Source organism: Pinus tabuliformis, chromosome 4_1, assembly GCF_031772625.1.
Source record: "Pinus tabuliformis cultivar Carrire ecotype Pingquan chromosome 4_1, CPIR1, whole genome shotgun sequence".
NCBI lineage: Eukaryota > Viridiplantae > Streptophyta > Pinopsida > Pinales > Pinaceae > Pinus > Pinus tabuliformis.
Genome location: NC_142303.1, coordinates 96729695 through 96751890, shown reverse-complemented (window position 1 = coordinate 96751890; position 22196 = coordinate 96729695).

The window sequence follows — 22196 nt, the reverse complement described above, 5'->3', positions numbered from 1 at the left end:
ATCAAATTATAACATGTAACAATAGACCTCATGTATGGAAAACAACATCAAAACGTTTTATTTTTTAGCATGTAAGCCAACATGCCACCCTTTTGTTGTTTCACTGCAGTTGGTTTTTTCCTTTGCTTATCTTTGTTAGGTGGTTGAAGTTGTTTGGCTAATGCTCGTTGTGGGTTTGAGCTTATCCTCTGCTTAGATTTTGACTCGCCCTCCCACATCGATGGACACACACAACCCAATCCTAATATAGAAGAGGCGAGAGCTAATGTGACGAAGAAGTGGGGTCTAACCCCATTGTCCATGGAAAGATATTTGCAAGTTGCATGACTGTAGGTTACCCTAGAGAAAGAAGGGTTCCCGCAGGCTCAAACAATGGAGAAGATATTGATGAAGACATTGAGAAGTAAGTCTTTGGGAAAGGAAATCCTCCTTATTTCAAAGTGGGTGACAAACACCATATTCATCCTTCAACTATAATCACTCAAGAATCCTACACGAGGTTGCTAGGCCGAATGAGGAGGCACGACAGGATGAGAAAGGAAAGGGTTTGGAAGGCATCCCTCCCTCAAATGTTTTTCTAAATGATCATAGGAACATGAGACACTTACCTAATGGCAGAACACTTTGAACACAATGTGTCACATTACATCTTTTATGGCCTCCTACATTGATGTAAGAAATTCAAAGACCTGCTTAAAGATCTATTTTCATATCTAGAGCTGACATTCACAAATCTTTCCAAGGGGATCTCCAAGAAGACCTGCAACCTGCATACTCTCTCAAGTGAAAGTGCTCCTTGGATAGTTGCATGACAAGGACAAGGTTGGAGAATTGTTGGACCAATAGTAATTCGGCCCATATGAGCCCCTTATTTCCACTGGCTAGTGTCATATTATGTTATGACAACCTAGATTACTATCAAATTCAAGTCAATAATAGTACAATTTATAGTGTTTTTTATGTTACTGGTTCCAAGTCACCCTACAATTTAGCATGGTATACAATCTTGATAGACTCTTGCATCTTGGAAATCATACAAAGTCCTGGTAGACTATTGCATCTTGGAACCATAAAGGTTGATGATATTTTGATTATTCTTAGATTGATAATCAAATTTTGAGGGAACTTGCAATGCAATCATAAAGATTTGAAAATGAAGAACCAGATGATGAATTATGAACTTGCAATATCTATTTAAACTACTCCCATGGTCTGGTTCTTCAACTTGTCCTGATGATGAACCACACTTGTTGGCTCGAAACACGTCGACAAATGAATTATGATGTGATTTACGTCGAAAAATATTGTCAATACTTGATATGGATCGCATAAGCCTAAATTCAACAAAATAAGACTTGTTAATATATAAAAATATAAACAAATGAAAGAACAAAGTAAGATGCAATGAGTGATTCACAATATAAAGGTTGTAAACATAAACCCCATATCATCAATAACCTGATAAGCAACATCAAGGAAAGCAGTAGTATTCTTTTCTTGAATCACATCAACAATCTTCTCCCACTGCTCAAGAGTTAGAAAAATTCCAGTTGGATTGTGACCACAACCATGAAGCAACACACAACAACTAATTAGTGCAGGCTCAAGGAAGTTGAAAAACTATCAGTCTCCTCTAATAAAAAAAAATTATCAGTGCATTTACCTCCACTATTTATTTTTCATGTGCTTCACTCCTCTTTTTACCCTACCATCCTCAAAAAATTCACAAGTAGCACACTTGCAATGGTCATGATCCATTGCCACAATCCTAGAAATTTGAACAAATAGGAAACCAGCCTTCTATGTCAATTGATCATGCCAAAGGTCAAAGCCTAAAGCAGAGACAAATAAGTCAAAATAAATCCAAATTCCCTATTGAAAAAGCCCACACACCCATTTCTTGCACTTGGCAAGGGGGTCAAAGTCCAAATCAAGGGAGCATAATGGAGTCCACATCCCAATTCCTAGCCAAATAAACCCACAAGTGGCACTTGACTCCTCCATTGTAGCCTGCATAAAAACCTATGCAAAATTTGTGAGGAAGAACCACAAGGGGTGATATTGGAGATTAACTTACTATCGTGACAAACTTTACAAGATTGTATGTTTCTTTAAATGAGGGCTCACAATAAGATTAAAATACATTCATGGGGATAGATGGATATTAGGGCCTCAGTTGAATCACATACCTGTCAGCAACCTAGTTCCCTTGTTATTCTACTTGTCCACGACCTTGTTTTGCTTTCATTGGACATCATAAAACTCAAATATTTTCAAAGTATTTAACCTTTACTAGAATTATTTGTGCTAGCCTATATAGACTGAAATTATTCGAAATCCTTTTGATACATTGATGTTTGAATTATTGAGGGGTCCCCACCATTGTTGCTGTATGGACCCATTTATATTTTAAGATTAGGAAAACTTTGTATAATTCCAAGGCTTCCACCTCATTATTAGTTGATATCCTTTAAGGTTAAAGATACTCTCCCCACACCTACCTCCCTAATAGTAATCAAATTATAACATGTAACAATAGTCCTCATGTATGGACAACAACATGAAAAAGTTTTATTTTTCAGCATGTAAGCCAACATGCCACCCTTTTTTTGTTTCACTGCAGTTGGTTTTTTCCTTTGCTTATTTATGTTAGGTGGTTGAATTTGTTTGGGTAATGCTAGTCGTGGATTTGAGCTTATCCTCTACTGAGATTTTGACTCACCCTCCCACATAGATGGACACACACATCCCAATCCTTATCTAGAAGAGGCCAGAGCTAATTTGAGGAAGAAGTGGGGACTACCCCCATTTTCCATGGCAAGATATTTGCAAGTTGCATGATTGTAGGTTACCCTAGAGAAATAAAGGTTTCCCTAGGCTCAAATAGTGGAGAATATATTGATGAAGACATTGAGAAGTAAGTCTTTGGGAAAGGAAATCCTCCTTATTTCAAAGTGGGTGACACACACCCACATTCATCCTTCAACTGTAATCACTCAAGAAGCCTACACGAGGTTTCTAGGCTGAATGATGAGGCACGATAGGATGAGAAAGGAAAAGGTTTGGAAGGCATCCATCCCTTAAATGTTTTGCTAAATGATCATAGGAACACGAGACACTTACCTAATGGCAGAACACTTTGAACACGATGTGTCACATTAGATATTTTGTGGCCTCTCACCTTGATGCAAGAAGTTCAGAGACCTGCTTAAATATCTATTTTCATATCTGGAGCTAAAATTCACAACTCTTTCCAAGGGGATCGCCAAGCAGACCTGCAAACTGCATACTCTCTCAAGTGAAAGTGGTCCTTGCTTAGTTGCATGACAAGGGCAAGGTTGGAGAATTGTTGGACCAACAGTAATCCAGCCCATATGAACCCCTTATTTCCATTGGCTATTGTCATATTATGCTATGACAACCTAGATTACTATCAAATGCATGTCAATAATAGTACAATTTATAGTGTTTCCTATGTTACTGGTTCCAACGTCACCCTACAATTTAGTATGGTACAAAGTCTTGATAGACTCTTGCATCTTGGAAATCATACAAAGTCCTGGTAGACTATTACATCCTGGAATCTTAAAGGTTGATGATATTCTGATTATTCTCAGATTGATAATCAAATTTTGAGGTAACTTGTAATGAAATCATAAATATTTGAAAATTAAGAACTAGATGATGAATTATGAACTTGCAATCTCTATTTAAACTATTTCCATGGTCTGGTTCTTCAACTTGTCGTGATGATAAACACACTTGGTTTGAAACGCATCGACAAATGAATTATGATGTGAGTTACAACGAAAAATATTCTCAATACTTGAATGGATCAAAGAAGCCTAAATTCAACAAAATAAGACTTGTCAATATATAAAAATGTAAACAAATGAAAGAACAAAGTAAGCTGCAATGAGTGATTCACAATATAAAGGTTATAAACATAAACCCCATATCATCAATAACTTGATAAGAAACATCAAGGAAAGCAGTAAGATTCTTTTCCTGAATCACATCAACAATCTTCTCCCACTGCTCAAGAGTTAGAAAAATTCCAGTTGGAATGTGAGCACAACCATGAAGCAGCACAAAACAACCAATTGGTGCAGGCTAAAGGAAGTTGAAAAACTATCAGTCTCCTCTACTAACAAAAAATTATCAGTGCATTTACCTCCACTATTTATTTTTCATTTTTTGTACTCCTGTTTTTACCCTACCATGCTTAGAAAATTCACAAGTAGCACTCTTGCAATTTTCGTGAGCCATTGCCACAATCCTATAAATTTGAACAAATAGGAAAGAACCATTCTATGTCCATTGATCATGCCACAGATCAAAGCCTAAAGCAGAGACAAATAAGTCAAAGAAAATCCCAATTCCCTATCGAACAAGCGCTCACACCCATTGCCTGTACTTGGAGAGGGGTTCAAAACGCAAATCAAGGGAGCATAATGGAGTCCACATCCAATTCCTATCCAAATAAAATCATGAGTGGCACTTCACTCCTCCAATTTAGCCTCCATAAACACCTATTCAAAAGTTCTGAGGATGAACCGCAAGGGGTGATATTGGTGTATTAACTTGCTATCGTGTCAAAATTTGCATGAGTTTATTTTTGTTTAAATGAGGGCTCACCCTAAGATTCAAATTCATTCATGGGGATATATGGATAGTAGGGCCCTATTTGAATCACACACTGGTCAGCAACCTAGTTCCCTTGTTAGTATACTTTTCCACGACCTTGTTTTGCTTTCAAAGTATTTAACCTACACTAGAATTATTTGTGATAGCCTATACAGACTGAAATTCTTCGAAATCCTTTTGATACATTGATGTTTGAATTATTGAAGGATCTCCACCATTGTAGCTGTGTGGACCCCTTTATATTTTAAGATTAAGAGACCTTTGTATATTTCCAAGGCTTCCACCTCATTATTAGTTGATATACTTTAAGGTTAAACATACCCTCCCCACACCTACCTCCCTAACAATAATGAAATTATAACATGTAAGAATAGACCTCGTGTATGGACAAAAAAATGAAAAAGTCTTATTTTTCAGCATGTAAGCCAACATACCACCCCTTTCTTGTTTCACTACAGTTGTTTTTTCATTTTCTTATATTTTTTGGGTGGTTGAAGTTGCTTGGCCAATGCTGGTTGTCGGTTTGAGCTTATCCTCTGCTGAGATTTTGACTCACTCTCCCACATCCATGGACAAGAACATCCCAATCCTTATCTAAAAGAGGCAAGAGCTAATGTGATGAATAAGTGGGGTCTACACCCATTTTCCATGGCAAGATATTTGTAAGTTGCAGGACTATAGGTTACCCTAGAGAAAGAAGGGTCCCCCAGGCTTAAACAGTGGAGAAGATATTGACAAAGACATTGAGAAGTAAGTCTTTGGGAAAGGAAATCCTCCTTATTTCAAAGTGGGCAATAAACACTCACATTCATCCTTCAACTTCAATCACTCAAGAAGCCTACACGACTTTGCTAGGCTGGATGAGGAGGCACGACATGATGACAAAGGAAAGGGTCTGAAAGGCATCCGTGCCTCAAATGTTTTGTTGAATTCTCCTAGGAAAATGAGACACTTACCTAATGGTAGAACACTTTGGACACGGTAGGTCACATTAGATATTTTGTGGCCTCATGTCTTGATGCAAGAAGTTCATAGACCTGCTTAAAGATGTATTGTCATATCTAGAGCTAACATTCACAACTCTTTCCAATGGGATCTCCAAGCAAACCAACAACCTGCGTACTCTCTCAAGTTAAATTTCTCCTTTCTCAGTTGCATGACAAGGGCAAGGTTGGATAATAGTTGGACCAGCAATAATCCAGCCCATATGAACCCCTTATTTCCACTGGATAGTGTCATAGTATGTTATGACAACCTAGATTACTATCAAATGCATGTCAATAACAATGCAATTTATAGTGCTTCCTATGTTATTGGTTCCAATGTCGCCCTACAATTTAGTATGGTACACAGTCTTGATAGACTCTTGCATCTTGGCAATCATACAAAGTCCTGGTAGACTCTTGCATCCTGGAATCATATGGGTTGATGATATTATGGTTATTCTCAAATTGATAATCAAATTCTGACGGAACTTGGAATGAAATCATAAAGATTTGAAAATGAAGAACCAATAAAAACTAAAAAATTATTTTCAAGAAACAAAATAAGACTTGTCAATATAGAAAATTGTAAACAAATGAAAGAACAAAGTAATATGCAATGAGTGATTCACAATATGAAGGATATAAACATAACCCCCATATCATGAATAACCTGATAAGAAACATCAAGGAAGGCAATAATATTTTTTTCCTAAATGACATCAACAATCTTCTCCCACTACTCAGGAGAGAAAAAATCCAGTTGGATTGTGAGCACAACCATGAAGCACCACAAAACAACCAATTGGTGTAAGGCTGAAAGAAGTTGAACAACTATCAGTCTCCTCTACAAACAAAAAATTAATAGTAAATTTACCTACACTATTTATTTTTCATGTGCTTCACTCCACTTTTTACACTACCATGCTTAGAAAATTAACAAGAAGCACTCTTGCAATGGTCGTGAGCCATTGCCACAATCCTAGCAATTTGAACAAACAACAAACCACCATTCTATGTCCATTTCTCATGCCAAAGGTCAAAGCCTAAATCAGAGACAAATAAGTCGAACAAAATCCAAATTCCATATCGAACAAGCCCACACACCCATTGCTTGCACTTGGAGAGGGGGTCAAATCCCAAATCAAGGGAGCATAATGCAGTGCACATCCAAATTCCTTGCTAAATAAACCCACAAGTGGCACTTGACTCCTCCATTATAGCCTTCAAAAACAGCTATGCAAAATTTGTGAGGAAGAACCGCAAGGTGTGATATTGGTGTATTAACTTGCTATCACGTCAAAATTTACATAATTTTATATGTGTTTAAATGAGGGCTCGCCCTAAGATTCAAATGCATTCATGCAGATAGATGGATAGTAGGGCCCCATTCGAATCACACACCTGTCAGCAACCTAGTTCCCTTGTTAGTCTACTTTTCCACGACCTTGTTTTTCTTTCATGGGACATCATAAAACTAAAATATTTTCAAAGTATTTAACCTTTACTAGAATTATTTGTGTAGCCTATATAGACTGAAATTCTTTGAAATCCTTTTGATACATTGATGTTTGAATTATTGAGGGGTCCCCACCATTGTAGCTATATGGACCCCTTTATATTTTAAGATTAGGAGACCTTTGTATAATTCCAAGGTTTACACCTTATTATTAGTTGATATCCTTTAAGGTTAAATATACCCTCCCCACACCTACCTCCCTAATAGTAATCAAATTATAACATGTAACAATAGACCTCATCTATGGAGAACAGCATGAACATGTTTTATTTTTTTGTAGGTAAGCCAACATACCACCCCTTTGTTGTTTCACTGAAGTTGATTTTTTCCTTTTCTTATCTCTATTGGACTGTTGAAGTTGCTTGGTGTTTCCAAGGAAACTAGTGTCCATTCAGAGCTGCTAGTCCCACAAGATGGGTAGCTATCTTAGAAACAAACAATTCAAAGTAACTTGTGTTTTCCTTTATGAGAGATAAATGAGAGAGAAGTAGAGAGCACCAACCTCAGTCTTTCGCTTGGCTCCTTGCTTGTTTCCTCTCTCCCTTGATAGAGCTTTCGCCACTCCTTTCTCACTTGTCCCACTTCAAAGAACACCTGTAAAGTTAAAGTAGAAAAATACCATCAAAGCATAGAGATCTATAACCATAACCAATATAGGATCATATGTACATTAACCATACAAATGCATACACAAATACAAGATTCAGAGATATACAAGTATATGGAGGAAAACTCAAATAGCTTTATTGATAGAAGTTGTAGAAGAGAGGATTACAACCCAGCAGTCTGATCCAGTGCCATCCTCCCAACATGAAAGCCCTCTTCACATCATGAAAAGCTAGATCACCCAACAATACAATGTTTCAAAGAGAAACCAACAACACTTCCTTACAAAATACAAAATTCTAGCCTCTGGATCTCTAGGATGAGGGATCCATATATAGATATTTGCAGGGGGGTGAGTCAGCTTCTGGGATTTTGATTAGTGTCATTTCACTGATAATTCTTGGTTCCACTTGGAGATTTCATGATCTCTTACTCATCCCTGGGTGAATTCAGAGAGGCAAGTGTCATATGAGCAGTTTCTAGAAGATTCTCTGGGTTTCCACCTAGCAAACTGCCTCTGCCATTTGTCTGCTCTCGCTCATCACACCCTACAGAAGGGATTTTTAGTATTCATCGCACCCTTTGTGTGTAATAGGTGAGATGAATCACACCCTTAGCATGGAGCAGTCTGTATGGTCCAGTTTTGACCAGTTCTCAGCCGTTTTTCAAGGAGAACTTCTGGGAAATTATGTAATCAGTTGACATTGTTACTTTAGGCTATGAAAGAACACTTTTAGGGGTTTAGAAGCCCTTGGTTTATGGACATATGTGATTGGGGTTGCAGTGCCCAAATATTTCTATAACAATTGCCCCCTAAAACATGAGGTCGTAAATCTTCTGATGTCGGGTGAAATGCTTTATCATGAGGATCCGAGGTTTTTCGAACTGGAAGGTGACTTGTAATAAGATACAATACAATACATTATCTTCATAATATTTTCATGATCTAGCTGAGGCAAGCATTTCCATGCTCAGCTTTATAAATTCATTTTCATGTACATAGGACAGAGAACCATCTGTGTGGCAGACTAATGATTCTAGTAGAGCCATCATCCCTTAGGCTGGATGATTATCTATGCAGCTATGAAGTACATTTGATGTCTTTATTTTCCTAAATATATCGCAGCCCGGATGGATGAAACTAGATCCGGGGTCTTCAAACTCGTTCAATCTTCACCCAAAGTACAAGTTGATCCATGTGAAAAGATATTCTGGCATCGAACATGGAAAGACATTGCCTGATTACCAGCCAATGATGTAAGCTGTTAACAGACACGAGAGGAATCACCGATAATGATAATGACCCTTAAGGTATTACAGTACAATTCACGTGGTGTGAATACATGAGTCGATTTCGAACACCACACAAAATCGTTCGGTCGAAGGCCATTGATGTAAACCTGTTGCCAGAAGTGAGAACTTGCCATTGAGGCATGCAAGCTTCAAAGTACTGAAAGGGTTGTTCCTAAGTCGACTTCTTGGATAATGAGTTGATGTCAACAAGAAGTGACCCGTCGTAGGAGGGCCTTAATGAATCCCACAACTACGACACGAAACAGAGCAAATGATTTTGTGGAGGTGAAAACGGTCTGATGATACAAGGTTCAAGGTGGCGGTCATGAAAGAATGGAGCATGAAGGTATTGCAGCGGATGAGATGTTAGATGGGTTGGTGAATTCTCTGAGCGACTTCTCTTGAACATATCGGTGACACTAAAATGGATTGGTAGCGTTAACCCCAAAAATGGATGGTATGGAGGACCAATGGTGATATCACCAGTGAACGGAATAACCCAGCCCGACTCAATCATGGTGACAGAGTGAAAGTGTCATGTTCAAGAGCGACCTACTACCAATGAAGTTCTTCAAGTTTTCTTCCTCTTTTTCCCCAGTAATTGCTGACTAGGACCTCTTTATTTTTGTCAAGCTTGAGGAGGATAACATATGCTTGTTCTATAATTTTCCCTTCGGGAAAAGCTATCGCTATGTTTTAGCGAACCTAGCGACAGTGAAACTCTCTCTTGTCTGTATTGTACAAGTTTGTCGCTATTCTTTTAATGAGTTTAACGACAAAGATAACTCAGCCCTTTTCAGTTTTAGAGAGTCTGAAAAAAGGCAGAAAGGAAACTCCAGTAGTCCTTTTTCGTAGTATAATCCCTTAAGTCCAAAAAAGTATAAAATAATACGAAAATGATGACTTTTCTGATCACTTTAGCGAGCTGAAAAAGACAAGCGCTCGATATTTTGGTATAATGATCCCTCAAGCCCAGAAAGGTTAAAATATAGAGGAGGGATGGCACTTCCAATCATTTTAATGAGCTGGAGAGGCCAATTGCTCTGCAATCTTGTCATATTTTACGAGTCTAAAAAGAGCTTAAAAGAGACTCGTGTTTGAGGGACGAGTCATATTTTCGGGTAGCAGCTGGTTCTAGGTAAGTTTGGAACTTTCCAATCATGGTAGTGTGAAGAAGGTGGCTAACAAAATCATTCATCACAGTTGTTCCTCAAAAGGGTAAACAATCATGTGGAAGCATATGATCGACTAATAAGTGGAGGTGATGGTAAGAACACGACCAAGGCTCAAAGGCTGATAGCGATGCGATCACAAAGGTTATTTACCGAAGGTGGGTTCATTTTTTAATGAGCTTGAACTCTGGGGGAACATATGCTCATTGCTAGGTTTATTTTTTAATGAGATTGAACTTCGCGTAAACCTACTCGTTGCGAGGTTTATTTTTAAACGAGCTTGAACTTCGCGTAAACCTGCTCATTCTAATCATGAAATAAGGATGTCTCTCATTAGTAGGTTCATTTCTTAGGGAGCTTGCCCCATGCGAAACTTCACTCCGGAGCCTTTTGTATGCAAGCTAGGAATGACCAACTACTGTCCTAAGGGTTAAAGAACTACTGAGGTTAGGTAGGATAGTTTTCATAGAAAACATTTCCTTTACTTTGCCGGTGCCATTGGCCCTTGCAAAGGTGAATGGTTGACCAGACCAATCACCTAACTTAAGTAGTTGAAGTTAGTAAAAACTACGGGGTTAGAGTTACGCTGGTCACTTTTCACTTGCATACAAAAGGTTTGCATGCCCCTAGGTATAAAGAAAAGTAGAGTTTCCAGGTTACCATATGGAAGTTCTTGCATTAAAGCAAGATTGTTCCATCCACGTAGCAGACAAAACACTCCCTTGGCTTTGTCCATCGAAATAGACAAAGGTGAATGGTGTGAGCTTCCAATCACATAACCTTTGACGAGGGAATCCTATTCTAGACTGATCCCATTTTCCTAAATGGACAGGTGTGTCAGACTAGTCATATATCCTACACGGAAACCTACCTTATATCTGGGGTTTTCCTGCTGAAGTAGACCAGGGCACATGCCCCCTGGGTTTAGTCACATTCACCGAATCACTTGCGGTCATCAGATGGATGGACTGGAGGTTGATGAGACATTCCTTGTGCAAAAAGACAATTTATGGATGGCATTTGACTAGTAGCCACGTTTGAACCGGGGAATGAAAGCTGGTCAACGAGCTGGACCATTCTACCTTCATACGGGAAACACATCACTTGAAAGAGTGAGGAAATAATAGCTCCCATGATGTAAATGTAGTCACGCCCAAGGAGTAGATTGTAATCTAATGGCCCTTGGACTACCATCACATTCAGATGAACAGTTTTCCTTCTCGAATTTATAGGAAAATTTGGAAGGATTCCTAATGGTCGACTGGTTCCTTTATTGAAGCCTGACAGATTTTGAATCTCAGGCATAAGCGATGGCGAACCAAGTGCTTTCCAAGCAGTTGAGGAAAGGATACTCACGGAAGCCCCTTCATCTATGATAGTGCCAGCCATGATCATTCTGTAAGCTTGTACTATGATTCAAAATGACACCTTAGATGGTAGGCGAGGTCTTGCTAGTAGATTCCAATTGAAGGAAACGACTAGATTGCTCAGAGGAGGGACCAAACAAACGGTCGGATGAATCTCTTGAATTGAGGAACTTCCTTCCTGCGGTAAAGGAACGGGTAGATTTCCCCCATGTTCATCAGACTCTGTGTTAACAAAAGGAATTTGAACGGTGTCGTTCTCATTCTCTTTGGAGACTGTATCATCTGAAGATGAACCTTCTGAAGACAAGACTAGGTTGACTGCCATCTCGACCTATTGACTTTGGTCTGGTGTGGACTCAGAGGGTTTATATTAAATGATAGGAATTTCGACCAACAACAGAGGTGTATCAGTCAGATTTTCAACTAGTGATGGACTTGGCAAGAGTTTCTTGTATCCAGGAGGAAGTCGCTGCCATGAAGTAGGACGGTTATCCAAGATTCTTTTAGCTTCATCCAGAAAAGGACAACGGTGGAGGGCATGATCACCTTCACAAAGTCTACAAGGAAATTTGGATATTCCTTTTTGTCCATTGACTTCATTTTCACTAGTTGATGGTGTACTCTTAACATGATCGACAGAGGTTGAAGACATCGGATTATGCAAGCGAGGAGACCAGTCCCTTAGGATCCACGGGATGCAAGGACAATCTCGATGATATTGGTCTCCTTTGCAAATGACACATGGAGATTTAGTTTTGGAAGGTGCAATGTGTGGATTTTCACCAGAAGATGCATGGTTTCCCCCTTTCGTCGTTGGCTTCTTCTTCATCTTCTCCTTCCCTTTCTTCTTCTTCTCAGTTTCTTGGTTTTTAGTGTTACTAGCTTCACCAAGCGAAGAGGAAGAAGGAGAGGGAGAAACAAATGAAGTAGAAGGTGGGGGAACAACTCCAGTATCATCTGGTTGCTGATTTGATTGCTAAGGAATTACGGTGTTTTGAATGACAGAGGTCGAGAAAATCCATATTGGCAGGCCAATTGTGAGTCCTCGAAGGGACAATGTAGCCATGTATGGAGCACCAATATCTCCCTAAGAAGAGAAAGGACTAGGATTCCCCCCGAGGGGAAATCTTTGATTGGTGGACTCCATTTTCTCAACCTAAGACCAACAAGGGAATAGTGATGTTATTCTGATTAAAATAAATTTTATGACACTTTGACACAGCTTGCTTTTTCAATTTTTAAGATTCGAGAAAAAGCTAAAGATGACTCTAGTTGCCTTCGATTTTTAATGAGCCTGAAGTGACAAGTGCTCAGATGGACCTTTTCTTTTAAGGAGTTTGAAAAGGAACGAAAGTGACTACTCTGGAAATCTAGACAGAGGGATTACCAAACCAATCGAAAAAATGCAATATACTTTTACGTACAGCAGTCAATCTTCCCAAATGCTGTGTTAAGTGCATTGTGATCGATAGGGTGGCAGACACAACTTCCTAAGGATAAAGGATATCAGCCTATTGTGGCTCCCAATATATACTCAATGGTACGTGGGAGCACAAGTTCGTACTGGCACTTTCCATATCAAAGAGGAGGAATCACCCAACCTACAATGAAAACGATAGTTACCAAGCTTTACGACGCTGAAATATGTCTCTGGCCTAGACTTCTAGATGTTGCACATTAGGTTCCAAAGCGTTTTTATGTTCATTGAGGTTTATTTTATAGTTGATCTTTCTTAAGAAGTTTTCCTTTAAGGCTCACCTCGTGATGTAGATATACAATTCCTAAATATGCAATCTAAGATGATAAACAGTGGTTTATTCCTTTTAGCAATGAAAATCCTAGCTACTAAGGAAAGAGAAGTAAAATTCTTTCAACATAGAGCAGAGAGCACACACTAAGATGCACTTTTCCTAAATCAGTTTCTACATGCAATCTAAATGAAAATGCACATGCATGTATTTGTTTTTCAGTTCCCTTAATTTGAGAATGACAAAAAGAAAACTAAGTATAGATCTGAACTACTTTTCTTTAAAGTGGCACTTTAGCAATTTATTTTCAAAACGAAAGGAAGACTAAGATGCCACTTTCACTTTTGAATGGAAAACTATTTTTGAAACTTCAAAGAATTGATAATTCAAATCAAATACAATGGCAAAAGTGTAATCGACTATCTAAAAGAGGAAGACTTTACGACACTCTTTCCTTGACTGAGAACGACCGTTGCGACACTTTCAAATCAAAAGACGGCAATTCGATTAAGCTACTATTTGAAAAGGAGAACTATAAATGATGAAAAATACATTAAAAAAACATTCACAATTCCTTATCAATGGAGGCTGAATAATGTAAAGGAAGAAGGTTTCAACAGTGATATACTGATCATAGACAACAAAACTACTTAATAGAGCTGAAAACAATGAAGAAAAAACCAAAATTTGGAGGCAGAAATAGTCTCATTCAATCATTGCACCTGTCCTTAAGGGAAATAGGGATGCATCTCACCTGCAGCACACGGGAGGTTCGATGCATCCAGACTGCCAACGAGAGACAATGCAATGGTCTAGGGACGATATTGAGCTTGGTTTTCACTCACAGTTTGCAGCTAAGTATAAGGATTTAGGCTGAGCTTATGATAGGCAGTAAACACAAAGTATAGGGGCTGATCTAATGAGCTTATAGAGCTACCACCAGGGCACTTAGGATGTTTTCACGTCAGATGTTCAGTTTATAAACCAACCCAGAGATTGATTGAAGCAGCATTGATCTACTTTGCAGTTGCATAGAAAAAGAAGTTCGAAGGCTAGCTGGCTTAACTTCAGGCTCCGTCTGTAGTTTATAAACCAAACAATAGTAACAAAAAAAAAAAACTATTCGCTCCCCAGCGGAGTCGCCATTTTGTTTCTGGGAAAACTAGTGTCCATTCAGAGCTGCTAGTCCCACTAAGACAGGTAGCTATCTTAGAAACAAACAATTCAAAGTAACTTGTGTTTTCCTTTATGAGAGATAGATGAGAGAGAAGTAGAGAGCACCAACCTCAGTCTTTCGCTTGGCTCCTTTCTTGTTTCCTCTCTCCCTTGATAGAGCTTTCGCCGCTCCTTTCTCACTTCTCTGACTTCAAAGAACACCTGTGGAGTCAAAGCAGCAAAATACCATCAAAGCATAGAGATCTATAACCATACAAATGCATACACAAATACAAGATTCAGAGATATACAGGTATATGGAGGAAAAATCAAATAGCTTTATTGATAGAAGTAGTAGAAGAGAGGATTACAACCCAGTGGCCTGATTCAACGCCATCTTCCTAGCATGAAAGCCCTCTTTACCTCATGAAAAGCTATATCACCCAACAATACAATGTTTCATAGAGAAACCAACATCACTTCCTTACAAAATACAAAGTTCCAGCCTCTAGATCTCTAGGATGAGGGATCCATATATAGATATTGTAGGGGGGTGAGTCAGCTTCTGGGATTTTGATTAGTGCCATTTCACTAATAGTTCTTGGTTCCACTTGGAGATTTCATGATCTCTTACTCATCCCTGGGTGAATTCAGAGAGGCAAGTGTAATATGAGCAATTTCTAGAAGATTCTCTAGGTTTCCACCTGGAAAATTGCCTCTTCCATTTGTCTATTCTCCCTCATCGCGCCCTACCGAAGGGATTTTCAGTATGCATCGCACCCTCTGTGTGTAATAGGTGAGATGCATAGCACGCTTACCATGGAGCAGTCTCTATGGTCCAGTTTTTACCAGTTCTAAGCAGTTTTCTAGGGAGAACTTCTGGGAAATGCTGTAATCAGTTGACCTTGTTCCTTTAGGGTATGAAACAACACTTTTATGGGTTTAGAAGCCCTTGGTTTATGAACATATGTGGTTGGGGTTGCAGTGCCCAAATATTTCTATAACACTTGGCTAATTCTCATCATGGGTTTGCGCTTATTCTCTGTTGATATTTTAACTCACCCTCCCACATCCATGGACAAGCACATCCCAATCCTTATCTAGAAGAGGCCAGAACTAATGTGATGTAGAAGTGGGGTCTACCCCCATTATCCATGACAAGATATTTTCGAGTTGAAAGACTTATGCTACCCTAGAGAAAGAAGGGTTCCCCCGAGCTCAAACAATGGAGAAGATATTGATGAAGACATTGAGAAGTAAGTTTTTGGGAAAGGAAGTCCTCCTTATTTCAAATTCGGAAAAAAACACCTACATTCATCCTTTAATTGCAATCATTCAAGAAGGCTACATGTGGCTGCTAGGCTGGATGAGGAGGCATGACAGGATAACAAAGGAAAGGGTCTAGAAGGCATCCCTCCCTCAAATGTTTTGCTCAGTGATCCTAGGAACACGAGACACTTACCTAATGGAAAAACACTTTGGACTCGATGTGGCACATTAGATCTTTTTTTGCCTCCCATATTGACGCAAGAAGTTCAGAGACCTTCTTAAAGATCTATTGTCATATATGGAGCTAACATTCACAACTCTTTCCAAGGGGATCTCCAAGCAAACCTGCAACCTACGTACTCTCTCAAGTGAAAGTGCTCCTTGCCCAGTTGCATGACAAGGGCAAGATTGGAGAATAGTTGGACCAACAGTAATCCAGCCCATATGAAACCCTTATTTCCATTGGTTAGTGTCATAGTATGTTATGACAACCCAGATTACTATCAAATGCATGTCAATAATAGTACAATTTATATTGTTTCCTATGTTACTGGTTCCAATGTCACCCTAAAATTTAGTATGGTACATAGTCTTCATAGACTATTGCATCTTGGTAATCATACAAATTCCTAGTAGACTCTTGCATCCTAGAATCATTCAGGTTGTGATGATATTCTGATTATTCTCATATTGATAATCAAATTCTGAGGGAATTTGCAATGCAAACATAAAGATTTGAAAATGAAGAACTAGTAAAAACGAAAAAATTATTTCCAAAAAACAAAATAAGACTTGTCAATATAGAAAAATGTAAACAAATGAAATAACAAAGTAATATACAATGAGTGATTCACAATATAAAGGCTATAAACATAACCCCCATATCATCAATAACGTAATAAGCAACATCAAGGAAAGCAGTAAGATTCTTTTCTTGAATGACATCAACAATATTCTCCCACTGCTCAGGAGTTAGAAAAATTCCAGTTGGAGTGTGAGCACAACCATTTAGCAGCACAAAAAAACCAATTGGTGTAGGCTAAAGGAATTTGAGCAACTACCAGTCTCCTCTACTAACAAAAAATTAACAGTGCATTTACCAATCATCTCTCTGTGAAGAGGTCCAAGAACAAAAATGTTTCTTGCCTTGATGTTTTCAATCATCACTTCCAAATCTAGTCCTACAATTTTAGGATCAAAGTATCAGTATTCTGACCATGGAACCCCAACATCATTGAAAATGTTCTTGTGATTCCTTGGTCAAAATCAAACTAGAATCAAATAGCATCAAAGAGATCAAATATTAGTTTGCATCAAAATGATTAAAAATGTTCAATTCTAAGATGGGCATGACAACTCTAAATACATAACTTAGAGTTCAGTATCACAACTCTAAATACATTACTTAGAGCTCAGAATAAAAAAATCTATAATTGCCCCATGCTAGAGAAGAAATCAAGACTTGTGCTCCAGGGAAATATCTTTGAATAAAGGTAGCAATAAGGTGAAGAGAACAAGTTCCTGAAAGGCCTTGGACAATAGCCACCTAGATAAGTGTCAATAGGGTATTATGTAAATTTAATTCCACATACACAAGCACAAAATATCATCATCCTAACACACACATCACAGAAGCACTGTAATGCCAATTTGAAAAAAGGGATCTATGATACGACCTTCACTACCATCTCTTAGGTGATCTAAAGAGATACAAATATCATTTTCCTAGCATAGACTGCATAAGGGAAAATATTGTGCGACCTAAAAGTTAAAAATAACTTGCCCTATTCTACCACCCATCTCACCTTGTCACCCCCACCCTACTATGTCCAAAATTAATTTAGAGAGTAATTCAGAGACAACATACAGTTCTTGTTCGATTGCATTATTGTTACCTCCCACCAACAATTCCAGATTAGCCTTATTAAAAGAAACCAAACCTTCAATAGCGAGGTACTGTAGACAAATAATAACAAGATAATGTAAAATATGTAAAAACTTAAAATGATTCCATGGAAAGGGTGCAATAGTTTCTTCGCAAAAACCACATGCATACCTCTTCATTGTCTCCCTTCTCCAACATCAGATTCTTTGCCTGCAAAATAGAAGCAGTGATAAGAAGGATTCCAATTGATAATATAAATCTAAAAGAGCCCTCAAAATGATATAAACTAAGATAAAGACCTTAAAATCTTTATATTATTCAATGTAGATTAGCTAAAAGAAAAAAGAATTCAATGACACCTTTTTCACCACATTGAGCACACAGGGTTGAAGATCTTCTGTTCTGTAAGCTCCAACACCAAGATTAAGCTTCAAATCACTTATTTGCTTTAAATGATTCTAAAACACCCAGAATTAGATCTGGAGGTGCCATTGTCACTCCTTAAGAGAGAGAGACCACTATTGCAATAGCCATGTTAATTTTGGTCACAATCTGTACAAAAAATCATTTTGTTAGGAAAAAAACTCCACCCATGGGAACAAATTTCAATTAAACTTGCTTAATATCAATATACTACAAAAAATACAATCGATGGGAGCAATGAATTCAAATCAATAGATATGAAAATACAGTTACACGTTTGAGAAACTCATTCAAGAACCTCAGATACATTGCAGGTCTTATATTTCTTTCTTAACTAAGAATAATTTTAAAAATACTGCAAATTTGAAATAACATAACTCAGAAACCAGCAACGATAAATTTCGAATATCACTTCCAAGCAAAAGTATTTCCTATCACTGATCAATTTGACTTTGATCACCTTAACAAATTTCTTCACTGACAACTGATTTTATCATGATAGAATAATCTTTTTAATCACAAGTATCTTAAATCCACTTTTTCATTCATGACAAAGATTTGCATTCTTTAAGAGATCATCTTGCTCAAGATACCTTACATAAATTTCATGATATTCTTTTGCCGTGAGAAAATACATTTACTTAATTATGGCATTATTTTATCATAAGAACATAAGAATTAATTCATTCAAACTTTTAAACACAATCATAATTGCGATTCTGGTTGTTTTCCAAGGGTTTGAACATCTCAAAAGCAAGTTTTGGCACACATGATGAAACATCAGTCAAATGTTAGATAAACTTGACCCGATGGTGGAGTTGAGGTTGTGTCAACATTTGTTGTTAACAATTATGGTTTTGGGCACTGTTACCACTCAAACCAATAGGGGACCTAAAGGGGGTTCCTAGGAGGGCAAATGCTAGGTCAAGGGCAACGATGGAGGCTTAGCCCACTATCACCACAGCTAAGTCTCCCTGGTCTTTACTGACTTTCACTGATGGGAGGAGTCTTGGTAGTGTAGCGATAACTTTGTAAGATAGACGCCAATGGATAGGTGAGGAGTGACCTTGAAAACCCTTTCCCAAGGATGGGGTGAAAAATGGAACTTGCTTGCTCTTTAAGCAAGGGACTTGATCCACCAGGGGTAAGGGGTGAGCATTGGAGGTTTGAGGGAGAAAGAATAGGCTTATAAAGGATTTTTTCAATCCCTATAATCCTTGGAAACTTGGATTCCCAAGTGGTCTTTGACAAATAGTCTTTATTGAGAAGGGGGGCCACACGGGGCCAAGTGGACCCAGCCCAAGTTCGGGGATGGATGGAATATAGCAACCAATGATGTCCCTAGCCTAGACGAGGTGAGGGGAAAGGACCAAACAAGAATAGTCACTTCAATAGGTTGAATTGATCCTACTAAGGTCTAGCCTTGGGGATACCTAGGAAAAATTTGGTCCTATAGCTAGGGCTTGTGATTCCTAGATATTCCACCATCAGAATGGCCTCAAATTTGGAGGAGAGGGAGGGGACCCATGAGTGTAGTAGCCTAGGGAGGATCGAAATTTTTCCTTGGCTCAATTGTTGGGAAATTGATGCCCTCGGTGACCTAATGGGGATAGACTTGGGAAAAAGGGGAAAGTGGTAAAATGATGGTTGAGATGATCACCCTTTTTATGGAACCAGTGCCTAATACACTTGGGGATATGGAGTCAAGGATGTTAATGAGTAAGGACTTGGATTCTTGATCAAGGAGGCCCAAAAAGTCAACTTCATCCAATGTAGATAGTAAGAAAAGAAAAGTGATTTTCAAGCATTTATACTTTAAAGAAAATAATGCAAGATTCTCGAGATAAAATAATATCTAGGGCATTTTGTTCATATAACATTGGCCCATACATTTAATAACTAAAACATAGCTCAATTCCACATTACAATAATGCAACAACTAACCCTAATTTTAGCCGTATGCGGTAACAAGAATAACAATGATAAAAATAACTTACAACGTTATAGTGTATATCCAACTAGAAATTCATTTGCATAAAAAAGGTCCAAGATAAGAAAGATAACCCAAATCCATACATCAAAATTCAGCCCTCTCCGGCAAATATCCTCCATGGAAAAAGTGAAAAAAATCTCTAAGGCTAGAGATTTCCCAAATCAAGTGATGATACAAATGAATGTATTTAACATCAATACAAAGCCTCCTAATGTAATTTGAATTACCCTATGGGCCCCTAAAGATAAAATAATGTGCAAATAATAGCTCCTAATGGTGACAAAACCACCATACTAGCTCATAATGTACAAATAAACCTCATAAGGGGCCAGATAATGATGGATGCATGACATAGGGTCCTCCAAAGACTCAATAACATCATAAAGTTCCATATTGAGGAATAAATTCCCCAGAATATGATGGACAATGGGGTGGCCCCTTGTTCTCCAAGTAGTAGATCTATGGTGCTCTTAGTGGGTCTAAGGGCACATCAATCACCCCACGGGTCTCCATATGAATCAGAGATGTATGTAAATCTGTTTCAATGGTCCAAGTGCTGGAATGAATGTTGCCATGACATTGTACAAGTGTTGGGACACCTACCAAGAGTGTGGGGCTCCTATCGGGGCCTACCTAGCATAGTGTACCAATCGTGTCACCATCATCCCAAAAGTGGATCGCTAGTAGTCTCTGAACATCCATGAAGATTTGTGGAGTGTTTTCCGCTGTTGTGGAGGCCCATGGCTCTCTATGCATACCCTACATGTGCCAATGTGGAGGTCAGGATCCTGTATAGGGAGACTAAACCCAAATGGAAACCACGTGCAATCCTGCATAAGATCCAATGCATCCGTTAGGCTTCCATTACAATTAGTCATTAAAATAATAAGGTAAAGGAGCTTACTGACCATGGATAACAAACTGAGCATTTCATAATGGCATGCCCTTTCGTAGTGGGCTTTGGCATGTGCTAGTGTCTCCAAACTCCAAAGGGGGTTAGCCAAGGACCTTATTAGGTGGTTTCAACCCCTAGAGGGGATAGTATGTCTAAGGTACATCCTTCTAATGGGGGTAGCAAGTGACAAATACGTGAGATGGAATAAGAAATGAGAGTGATAGCCCTAGGCCACATAATGGGGCATAGGGGTAGCTAGATAAGGGGAAGCCCACACCTGGGTATATAATGTATAGGAGGGAGCAGTAATGATACATGAGGTGCCCGATCTTGACTTTTCCACCCTTCTTTATATGTATTTTTCCTTTTATGAATTTTTTTTTTTTAGTTAACTGCTCAGGGATTAAAGGGCAAGAGCATGATGTGTATAATATAGCAGTGATTACCTATTTTGAGATAGGGTGGTTCATTGCCCTTTAGGGATTGGTACAATCATGGGCCCCTGAATGACAAAGGAGGCTCATCTAGGGCCTATGGAACCAGGGTGATGGCCATGGATAGGGTAGAGCTCATGTGTCAGTTTTTGCCCACATGCTAATTATTTTGTCCCAGCCATCTTTTGCATTTTGTGGTACGATTTCCTATTAAATGTGGCCATTTATGATTTTCACTTTTTCTTTTAATCGATTCAACCTCCGGGGCATCATTCTAGGCCTAACATAAGGTGGGGGCAAGGGGATAGGGAGGCTAGCCCTATGTGGACCCAGAATGGGAATGTGGACCCAGGTGAGAGAAAAGAATGGGGGTAGAGTAGCCACTATCTATAAGAATTCTAAAATGTCCCATGTTCATAAATGTATTTGTTTTAGTAACAAGAAAGGATAATGTCAATGGAATAGAGGATTTGATGAAAGAGTAAGTAGATTCCTTTGTGCTTATGGGACATCTACTTCTCACATTCACATGAGATAAATAATTTTGACAATAGTTGTTTAATGATCTTGAGGTTTCTTTGAATAATATCACAAGTGCTATACAAGAAATTCATGGGTTTCAAAAAAAAATTATCGATCGAGGTCTTGAAGGCAAGCATGTTATTTTGGGCAGATATGACAAAGATTTGACCGAGATGGCTAGGCAATAACCTAATTTTGGCATCTGTTTATGTCTATGGAGCATCGAAGAGTGCTCCATGGAAGGAACCTCATCCTGGAATTCTAAGCAAGTTAAGATAATTTCAA